The 11275-nt window shown below is 36.0% G+C and overlaps 1 protein-coding gene across 4 annotated transcripts in view; it reads left to right on the forward strand.

Annotated features, from left to right (window-relative positions):
- The window catches only part of LOC145681280 (serine/threonine-protein kinase DCLK1-like), a 360318-nt gene that overhangs the window by 106851 nt on the left and 242192 nt on the right, over positions 1 to 11275 (forward strand). The window lies entirely within an intron of this gene.

Consider the following 11275-nt stretch of genomic DNA (forward strand, 5'->3'; position numbering starts at 1 on the left):
GATCTTTTTGTGAAAGAGTGACCTAAATTTTTCTCATAAAATTAATAATAAAAGAAGAAACGGATTATTTGTTAATTGTTTATGCTAATTTCTCCTCTCTGTAAAGTGGGTTTTGATGAATAATGTTTACAGTGCTTTAAAATATATTATCTTGACAACACACTGGAACGTATTGTATTTCTAGAGCGCGTGCGTTGTTTGACTTTGTTTTATGTTCAAGAGGATAATGAACACTCCACACTCTTGGATAAAAGTGATCCCCGTTAAGATGCAACCATGTTCACCTCCACTTCAGCTACTAATTAAAGCACTCTTGAATTCTCCTCAAGTGCATAATGCATTTTATACTTCGCGCACTGCCGGAGCTATTTTTTTTTTTTTTCGTTCGGAAAATTCACAACTTCAAATAACACGCTTCTTTGAAATACGAGGTCTGCCAGAAAAGTTTGTTCTTCGCAGATTAAGTTGTTTGCATCTACTTAGAGACTAGGAACGCTTACGGCCTTCGAGTAGTCTCCTGTGCACTTAATCCAGAGATTCAGCCATAAAATGAACCTAGGTGTATTCAGTTCTAAATGAAGAATATATACTCATTTTAAAACTCATTATCTATCTATTAAAATGCTACAGTACCAAATAAGAGCGATCGAGCTCTAACCTATAACCGTAGCTTTCAAACCTTTGATTTACGGTTATTTGTGATTTTACGTTTATAACAAAGACAAATATTTTTACAAGAGTGTACTTTAATTAAATTACTTAAAGAAATATTTTTCACAAAGTTTATTCTTTTAAATTATTGTTCAAAGGCCTTTGCCTTTAATAAGCCTTCTCCGAAATAAATGCAAATGAATTGTGCTGCCATCTTTGGAGCTCTTTTAAACTACATTTATATGTTTATGGCCAATCCTTTCGACAATGAGATCTCGGAAACTACAGGCTCTAGAAATATGACGTTTTCACTGATCGATTGTAAATTTCATGTAGATTGTCCAGTTCTAATTGAATATTTAAAAAACATGGGCACTATTTCTTTATTACATTTTTACGAGTACATTGGAAGTGTTGAAATTTTTTTAAAAAAACTAAAGCATCACACCCTAAGCATTATACATTCCAACACCACACTGTTGTATATAGAGGTTGTATTTCTCAGGCGTTTGTTTCATAGCCAAATAATAATGGAAAAGGAAGGATAACCATTTCTCCAGTCTAAGATGAACCTTTTTATGGGAGTGTTTTGCCCAATGAACACCATATATAACTGACGCTATAATTAACTGTGTATGTAATGTGTTTGTTTATTACATACTGCATGCAAGAAGAAAGAAAACACTGGTCATACATGAATTAGAAACTCCAACCGGAAGCAGGCTCAAATCTTGCAAACGGTGCGAGATATTGAGAAAAAATAATCGAAAAAAGTCTCCCCTTTATGATACCCCTTGGCTTTTTTTAATCAATACGTCTTTAACTTGTGTCTGTAAAGGGACATGTACAGATGTTGTAAGGAATTATAAGGAGAGTTATGCTCATATGCGAATGATGCGCTGTGTAGAGAGCGCAGGTTCAGCTAGTCTATATATTAAAATGCTAGGTTTATATGTTTGTCTGCAGTACTTTCGATAATGAGATCTAGCAACCACAAGTGCTAGAAACGTTCCGTTTTTACTGGTCGATTCCAAATTTTGTGTAGATTGTCCAGTTCTCATTCAAATTTTCAAAAAGCATGTCATTATTCTTCTGTTCAACATTCTAGGGGCCGTTTTGAGCCCATAAGATTGTTGCAGACCGAAATTACGGTGTTAGGCAACCAGTAGGGAAATTACGTATCGCGGGTTGACGGACATTGCAGGCGCTTTGCTTAAATCTGAATGGCAAAAAACGCATTGCATGCTGGCAACTTCAAAGGCTTCAAGAGACGCAATGAGGCGTACTCGAACGAATATGGATTTATTAGAAAAGAATATTTCCACTTCATATCGTGTTACTTCTACAGATTTGTTACAAACTCACTCCAACATCCATACATAGCAGTTCCCTTCCTTTGTGAGTCTCCTATCCTTTACTTGTGTGAGTAAGGAGACATGCACAGTGGGAAGGAGATTCATGATCATAATAGAATGATGCGCTGAGTAGACAGCGCAGGTTCAGCTAGTGTTATCCTAAATTTTTGACTTCAAGAACGCGGATGTCTCTTGGAACCAGTGAACCGCGTTATGGAGGATATTCCTGTGCTTTGTGCGCCTTTTCCGCGCCTTTGCCACTCAGATATGTGATATTAAAGATATACCACATTGACTTGACACTTAGTCTCCCATTCCAAGCGCTGCTATCGGCTGAAGGAATTCCACTCTCATTCGTCATCCGCTCTCTCGCTTAGCAACAGCTGAACCCTTATTGGCTCAACACATGGGTTGTGAGCTTTAGTTTGCATTTTTGCCACGGATCAAGACAATTTGGCAGCACAATAGTTATTCTAAAAATTATGGAATCTTCTGCGGAAGGGATGACATTAGTGACCCAAATCTCAGTGTGTATGAGTCGCAGCGGATCGGGCTTAATGTCATTTGGCAGCTGATAGTTGAAACTAATGGTAAAACGTATTGGAATCTTTATAATCAGTAAGATATATCGTCGTGAAGATGAGTGGCCTTTCTTCTACATTTTACAATTTTATTTGGATAAAGGCGCAAATGCTGCACAGGCTCGTGAAGAATTTTTTACTGTCTGTAGACAAGATACGTTATCAAAAGAAACAGCCGAAGTACGATTCACTCACTTTCATTGTAGAAGTTTGGATGTCCAAAATGCTTCTCGCAGTAGGCAACCAATCACAGAAAAAGTGGGTGATATTTTGGCAATTGGACTGGACGATACAGTCATGGCATCGATTATGACCTAAAATCCATTACCAAATAATGTTACATCATTTGGGGCAAGCTGGCTACAAAAGAGGCTCGACGTTTTTGTGCCACATGATATAATTCAAAATCGAATTATTTGATTGAATTTCTGTCTGCGAAACTCTATTGAAATGTAAAGCACTCCAACCACGTTTAAAACATTGATCATGAGTGATGAAAAGTGGATAACCAATGACGACAATGCGCGACAAAGATCGTGATCGAAGTAGAAACTTCTACAGTCTGTGGCAAAGCCCGTAGTGATGCCCAGAAAAATTAACGCTGTGCATTTTGGGGTATTGGAAGGACATCTTGAACCACAAGCTGCTGCCGTGCGACAGAAAAATAATTTGGACCTGTACTGTATACACTTGGCGCAAGCACATTTAGGAATTCCAAAGAAATGTCCAGAACTGGTCAACAGAAAGGGAGTCGTGTACCACGCTGGCAACGCCAGACCGCGTATATTTTTAAAGACCCATCAGGAATTGAGAGAACTTGACTGGGAAGGTTTTATGCATTCATTGCTCAGCTCGGACGTGGTACCATCAAAGTATCATTTGTTTCGGTCTCTGCAGAACGTCCTGAATGATGTTAGATTCAAAAGTATACCTGTGAAAACTATTTAAAAAAAAAAAAAAAAACAGGAACCATATCAGTTCTATAACGACGGAATTATGGTGTGAGCAAACAAATGGCTGAAGATTAACGAACAAACTGTCCATGTGTTATTTGAGAATGATATTTCCAAATGACAGTAAGTAGGTTTCAGTTGTGTCCTCCAAATGCTCAATACATTTGAGACAACCTGATGTTACTCACTATTGATATCATTTACTTATTTTATTAAGTATTTTAAGTGTAGTGAAAACTACGGAGTTCACACACAGTGGAATGACGGACTTGTAGTTTGCTGGAAGGGTAGACATTTCTATATTAATCGAAGCATGAAGGATCGAAATGGCTTAATAAAGTCTTTAATAGAGAGTTAGCATAAATGACTCATTCATTTTAAAAGGCTTAAAATACTTTAAAAAGTGTTACACGTACACATATACACATATGAAAGATATATGAAAAGAACACAAACTCACTAAGTTTATACACCATCTAGAAATGTTCAATATATGCCTCTTTGGTGATACGACGCACGTCTAGACGATACTCGAGCTCACCCCATACATTTTGTAGCATAGTTCTGTCAATTGTCTGCACTGCAGCACTGATGCGTTCTTTGAGCTCGACTAATGATTGCGGTGGTGGGGGTACGTAAACGTACTTTCACAGGAAGAAGTCGCATAGCTTTAAATCCGGAGATCTGGGAGGCCAGGAGAACAAAAAATGAAATGAAATCTTTGAGTTTTACGTCCCACGGTTATGCCGGTTAGGCTAAAGGAGACGGTGATGATGAGTAATGAATGAAATGGTGGAATGAAGAAAGTGGGAGGAAACGGGAGAACCCCGAGAAAACCCACGCACACGGTGTTTGTCCACCACAAAGTTCACTTGGCGGGAGCAGGGTTTGAACCCCAGACCCCTAGCACCAGAGGTGAACGGCCAGGAGAACAAAAAATAAAATGAAATCTTTGAGTTTTACGTCCCACGGTTATGCCGGTTAGGCTAAAGGAGACGGTGATGATGAGTAATGAATGAAATGGTGGAATGAAGAAAGTGGGAGGAAACGGGAGAACCCCGAGAAAACCCACGCACACGGTGTTTGTCCACCACAAAGTTCACTTGGCGGGAGCAGGGTTTGAACCCCAGACCCCTAGCACCAGAGGTGAACGGCCAGGAGAACAAAGCTAGGTCATTCTAACCAATCTAGGGGCACTAGAACCTAAAATTATCTTTGGCTCTTAAATTTTAATTTCTGTGTAATTAAAATATTGTCCAAAGAGAAGAACAAATGAAACTGAATAAAATCACAGGTTTGTAGGTAAATTGTCTTGCATACTTTTTAACAAAACAGAGAAAAACTGACTTTATCGGCGGTTAAAAATATATCGTTTGTTGGAAATAATTTCAAATCTCTAGGATTATTGTTAGCAGCCCAAAACCATATCCACGAAGAAATTAAAAGTCGTCTGAAAACAGGAAATTGGCGTTATTATTCAGTTCGAAATCTGTTGTTGTCGCGAATTCTGTCCAGAAAGTTGAAACTTTAAAATATATAAAACTATTATCATGCCTCTTGTGCTGTCTGGTTTGCGAAACATGGTCACTTACTCTGAGGGAAGAACGTAAACTGAACATATTTGAGAATAAGATCCTGTGACGAATATTCAGACCTAAGAAGAACGGGAATGGGGAATGGTGGAAACTTTGTAACGAAAAAGTGCATAATTTACACCGTTTATCAAACATTGTTGGGGTCTTGAAGTCTTGCAGGCTCAGGCAGGCAGATAATGCACCCAAAATGAAAGAAAGTAGGAAAGGTTTCGAAGTTTTAAGAGGCCTCATCCCGGCGAAATTAAAATTCCGCTAATTTTACAGTAATTATGTGATATCTTCAAATAGATAAAAGATAATTGAGATGTGGAACAAGAGCGCCCTAGACAATATTATTTTGCGTGAGGTACCGTTATCACAAGTCACCTAGTGGTTTTCCGTTTTCAGCCGTTTAGAAACGCGAAAATAAATGCCGATTTTCAAAATGGCTCGAAATCGAAAGCAGATAAGTCAGTCGTGATAACGGTACCCGATGTAAAGTGATATTGTTTAGGGCGCTCTTGTTCCACATTTCGATTCTCTTTTATCTATTTGAAGATATCACATAATTACTGTAAAATTAGCGGTATTTTAATTTCGCCGAGATGAGGCCTCTTAACTGGAAGTTCAATCGGAAAACGTCCATTAGGAAGACCTAGGCGTAGATGGGAGGACAATATTAAGATGGATCTCTTAGAAATAAGAATACAAAATAGAAACTGGATCAAGTTGACTGAGGATAAAAGTCAATGGATAGCTTTTTTGAACGCGGCATTGAACCTTTAGGTTCCATAGGCCATAGAGTTAGTTAGTTGGAAGTAATAATTAAGTTTGTATTTTCCTGCAAGAAATTATTATTTATTTGCGTACCTTAGGTCCTATATGTAGCAAAATATACTGATAACTAACAGGTTGTATCTGCTGTTATTTCCTTTTTCGTGAAGGTGACAGCATATTGCTTTACATAAATACTAGCTGTAGAGCACAAAAAAAGGTGAAATAGTAATGTATTTATGGACAGTATAATTGATAACGTCATACCTAGAGAGGGGGAGATACACTTATACTAAACACGGAAAACAATCCAAATACTCATGTCGGTGTGTTGCATTTATTACACATAACTAAGATAAGTGATGTGGGAGAAAGCAGGATTATTTCTTTTCTGATAAGACGCTTATCTTAATGCTTAACGTATCATTTTGGTAACACTTAAACCATAAGACTTATTTGTAAATTCGATTAGATTCAACTGTTCTCTATTATTTTCCTTTACTAAATAGGGAATGATTTTGTATTCGTACTTCGTCATAGATATGATTCATACGAACGATAATGCACTAGGCATTTGCTACGTAAGTGTACAAGGTCATTGAATGATATCATTTTCTGATTATCTTCAGTCATATTTGATTTTCTGCTTTTCTGCTATTCTGAAGAGGGCATTAGTAATGGTCTAAGACATAAGAGGTATCTGGAAGAGTTATTGCTCGTAACCATTACATAATGAAACTGGATGCAAATTTTTGTGTTATCGTATTTGTTCCAGAACTAGGAATTTCTAGTTTTGATTATATATTGTCCAAAGAATTAGGACTGCAAAGAATCACTTAATTCCTTTGAGCTCTGACAAACGAGGATCTATTTGAACCAAAGTCGTACTTCACTAAATAATACATCATTATCATCGTTAGAGGTATTCTTAACATCATTCTGAGGTTATATCCCGCAAACTGAAAATTTTCACGGTTCTCATGTAACCTCTTCGTCTTCATGTAGCAAATATTTGTTTTAGTGTCGTCTATCAGTGGTAGCATGTTTCATTTCTTCCTCTTGTGAATAAATTATCTAATACAGCGCATATCTGTTTCTATCCAACGTGTTAACGTCTCGTCGGTCCTTGGCACTTTACCTCCTGGAAAGGAACTGGATGAGGTGTTCATACTCTGATAAGAATAGTTTTATATATATTAATCCCTGGACACTAGTTTTTCTTTGACGTTGTAATTATATATTTAAATTGTAATTTATATGAATGCAGTGTAATTATGTCATTTCGGTTAATAATCTTGTTATTGTAAGTTTTATTGTGACTTATTATAAAACCATTAATTATTGTTTTAATTCCGAGAGTATTAAAACTTTTGTATATATATATATATATATATATATATATATATATATATATATATATATATATATATATATATATATATATATATATATATATATATTGTCAGCAAACTTTTAATCTGAAATTGGGTGATTTCAAAAGGATATACCCGTTTCTAACATTTATTATCATTTTATTCTTTGTAGGAAAGGGTCAGTTTGCGGGTAAGGTTACCTGGCCCCCAGACCCCCCCCCCTTCAGGCCCGCCAGCGTGCAGTTAACCTGAAACATTTTAATGTTAGATATTGTTTGAAGATTAACCGACAGATATCAGCGACTTTATATAAGGGTGGAGCAGTAATAAAAAAATGGCGATACTAATTACAGCGTACTTTGAAGAGGATCTCGCCTTCTCTGTTACAGAATTCTCACAGTTTCGAAACTTCGTAGCATTTTCGTATATTGAGTGCAGTAATCGCCCACCATGTTGCATTTTTTATTTTTCCATGAAATTCAAAGTTTGATCCATCTATACTCAGAAAATGGGTAACATAACACTTGTCATTGGTTCCACGATTTTTACACTACTGCTCCTTTTTCGTGTAGATTCCGACTTGGTGCTGGGAAGTGTCGATTATTCTTCAAACCTCTCTCTGGATGATGTTACCAGTGGTGCCTCCATTTTTACATTGCTACTCTACCGTCATATAGCGTTTCATCTGGTGCTGCCAACTAGCAGGCAGTTTTCAAATTATCTATCTATCAGTATTCAAACTTACAACACAGTTTCTACTATAAATTTTACTGTAGTTTTAATGGTTTCATTTGATTCTTGTAATAATAAAGCTGTTGCCAAGCTGCAAAAATCTTGTAGCTGTCATTAAAACAATCTTGCAAACTCGAGAATATTTCTCCATGTAAACATAGTCTTGAAAGGGACATGCAACAATTTTCTCATCTTGCAAGGAGTCAAACCTTTCTGAACTTTCTGGGTTGTCTTGCTTTCTACCTGCTGTCGCCCTCCCACTGACTTAAAAAAACAGTTTCACCGCTTCCAAAACGACGGATTCTTTTGGACGGGGAAGGGAAGCGCGCCAAAATACACATTTTTAACGAGGAGGTTAACTATTTGTCCACTAGAGTGCTGAGCTGTATTGGTGGAGATATCTTTCTTGCTTTCAGAAAGTTGTAATGTGTAAACAGTAAATAGAAAGATGGGGTTGCAAGATTATTTAATGACAGCTATAAGATTCTTGCAACATGTCAACCTAGCTTATTATTATTATTATTATTATTATTATTATTATTATTATTATTATTATTATTATTATTACAAGAATCAAATGAAAACATTAAAAGTGCGGTTATGTTTATAGTATTTGTATAGCTTTTACAGGGGTAAGAGGTTAAACAGGTGGCGCACGGTCATCTAGAAGGTGAGTGGTTAGCTCGTGAGTTCCGAACAGCATCATTACTGGCATTCTTGATTCACAGTCGTAATTCAGGGAAATCTCCAGTTGCCTCGTGATGCTGGTTCTGTGCCAAAAATGCTGTATTCCTAACACAAATGGAACTAGGAACCACACAGGTGTGCTACTCATTTGGATATTGGATTTTTTTTAAAATGATAAGAATATAGAAATCTTCTACGAAAAAAAAGAATAGAAATTCTTTATTGTTGAAGACAACTATAAATGGAATCTGTTGTCAACGTTGCATTTACAATACAAGACTGTTATTGTAAAGATCCATAAAAGAAAGTTTTGAAGCAGAAATCTTAACTTTCTGTGTAAGTGTATCAGTTGCTAACATATGGCCAGCGGATTCTGTTGTTGCGAAAAGTGACTAAAAAAGGGAAAAAAAGCCTGTTATTCTTACACGTATGGAGTTTCATTTAGAAAATAGAAAATAAAATGCCGGATCATTTACTGACTCGCTGATCTCAACAGTACTACGGGTAGGCTATCAAGGAAAAATAATCTGTAATTACCAGGATTGTGAAAAACCCAGTTTAAAAAGTGGTTTTTATTGGGCAATTTTTTAAAAATCAAATTTTGTCCGTATATTTAAAGCCATATTTCTTCTTAAAATAGCATTTAAGCATTCATGTTCTGTTGTACACACGAAACTATCTCACCTCTGGTGCAGGTTCCTGGTTCCATCCCAGACCCGAAGCTCTCCATGTTGAAAATTTGATTGAAATCGATCGGTGGTTCAAGAGTTATTAAGTTATAAACATGGTCACTTTCAATTGTATTTATATAGATAAGCATTACATTTAAACACTGTTACAGGGAATTTGATCAGACCAAAAAAAAAAAAAAAAAAAAAAAATGCATGATTCCCAAACTTTTTATTTTTTCAATGGTATTCTGTTCTGGTGATGATCTCTTGATAACTACATATTTTAAGCCAATTCTGAAACTAGTCGTAGGCCTATACTAAGAAACTCGATTGAAGGAAGTAATTATAATCACATTAAGGTCTTTCCCATGAAAGTTTTGAAGTATATTTTTTTTAATTTTGGGGGGGATATTGTGTTTTTTTTATGTGGGTTTTACCCGAAAAACCCACCGGGAATTTTCGGACTGGGGAAAATTCCAACAACCCAGCTGAAAATACAACATAATGCAAATAACATGCTCAATTTACTGAAGAGGAAACAAACGACAAAGAAAAAAAAATACCCAAAGGAAATTGCTAATCCAATTTATCTACATTTTGTATTTGATAACCACTATTTATAGAGAATTCGGTAGTAATTCAGATTGTCCAGAATTTACATTGATTAATTTTACTAAGGGGAATTGGTCTAGTGCAAAGTGCTCATAATTTAATATTGATTGAAAGCTTACTTTGCTAGGTGTGACTTACATTGAGCTGTTAATTGCGGTCAAGCTTCTTAAATGTACACTCATGTCCAAAATTATTGTCACATATCTATAACTGTCTTCTTGTAAGAATATAATCTGATAATGACTTTGCAAGGTACTGTTAATACTGATACTATGTGTATAATCGGGAAATGTATATTTGTGGTAAATTTCATAGGAAAAGAATTGTAAATACGAAAATTAAAATGACTAAAACAAAATGTTGCTAAATGGACAAGATAGTTTTATTTTCGTTTTATTGTTCTTGTTTACTGCTCTTTTGACATGAAATTTGCCACATACATGTTTTTGCCAGTTAAACACATACTAAGATTATAAGAAATACCAAGCGAATACATTATCAAATTATATTCCTACAACAACACATTTATAGACATGCGACAATAATTTTGGAGATGAGTGTACATAGATAACTATGGTTAATTTGTGTTAGATGTGTGAATATTAACATGAAAACTCAGTCCGAAGTCGATCAATTCTAATCGAGATTTTTTCATTTCTTCGGTTTGTAAATAAAATACAGAAGTAGGTTGATACGTCAAAGTTGGAGGTTGGAAAGTGAATGGAATTAAAAAGTACAGGCCACTACACTAAAGTTCCTTGCTCTCACTTTTCCATGTCATGCTGCACTTATTATTCAGTTGTTTAACAAAAATCGCGTGAATTGATTTTGAGAAAATAGCTCAGAAAGATCCTACCCAAAGTGGAAACTGCCTCTTTTCGATCATTTCCAATGGCTCAGTGGTAGGACACTTAGCTCTGGTGCGTGGAGTCCCTGGTTCGATTCCCAGCTAAGTTAGTTTGTGGTGGACAACAACGTATCTGTGGGTCTTCACGACGTACTCCTACTCCCACTTTCTCATCCCATCATCATTCATTTCCTTTAAGAGTCTTCATCCCGGCGAAATTAAAATACCGCAAATTTTACAGTAATTATTGATATCTTCAAATAGATAAAAGATAATTGAAATATGGAACAAGAGCGCCCTAGACAATATTATTTTGCGTGAGGTACCGTTATTACAAGTCACCTAGTGTCTTCCCGTTTTTCAACCGTTTAGAAACGCGAAAATAAATGCCGATTTTCAAAATGGCTCGAAATCGAAAGCAGATAAGTGAGTCGTGATAACGGTTTCTCATGTAAAATGATATTG

Source organism: Thermobia domestica, chromosome 3 (genome assembly GCF_964235325.1).
Source record: "Thermobia domestica chromosome 3, izTheDome1.hap1.1, whole genome shotgun sequence".
Classification (NCBI taxonomy): Eukaryota; Metazoa; Arthropoda; class Insecta; order Zygentoma; family Lepismatidae; genus Thermobia; species Thermobia domestica.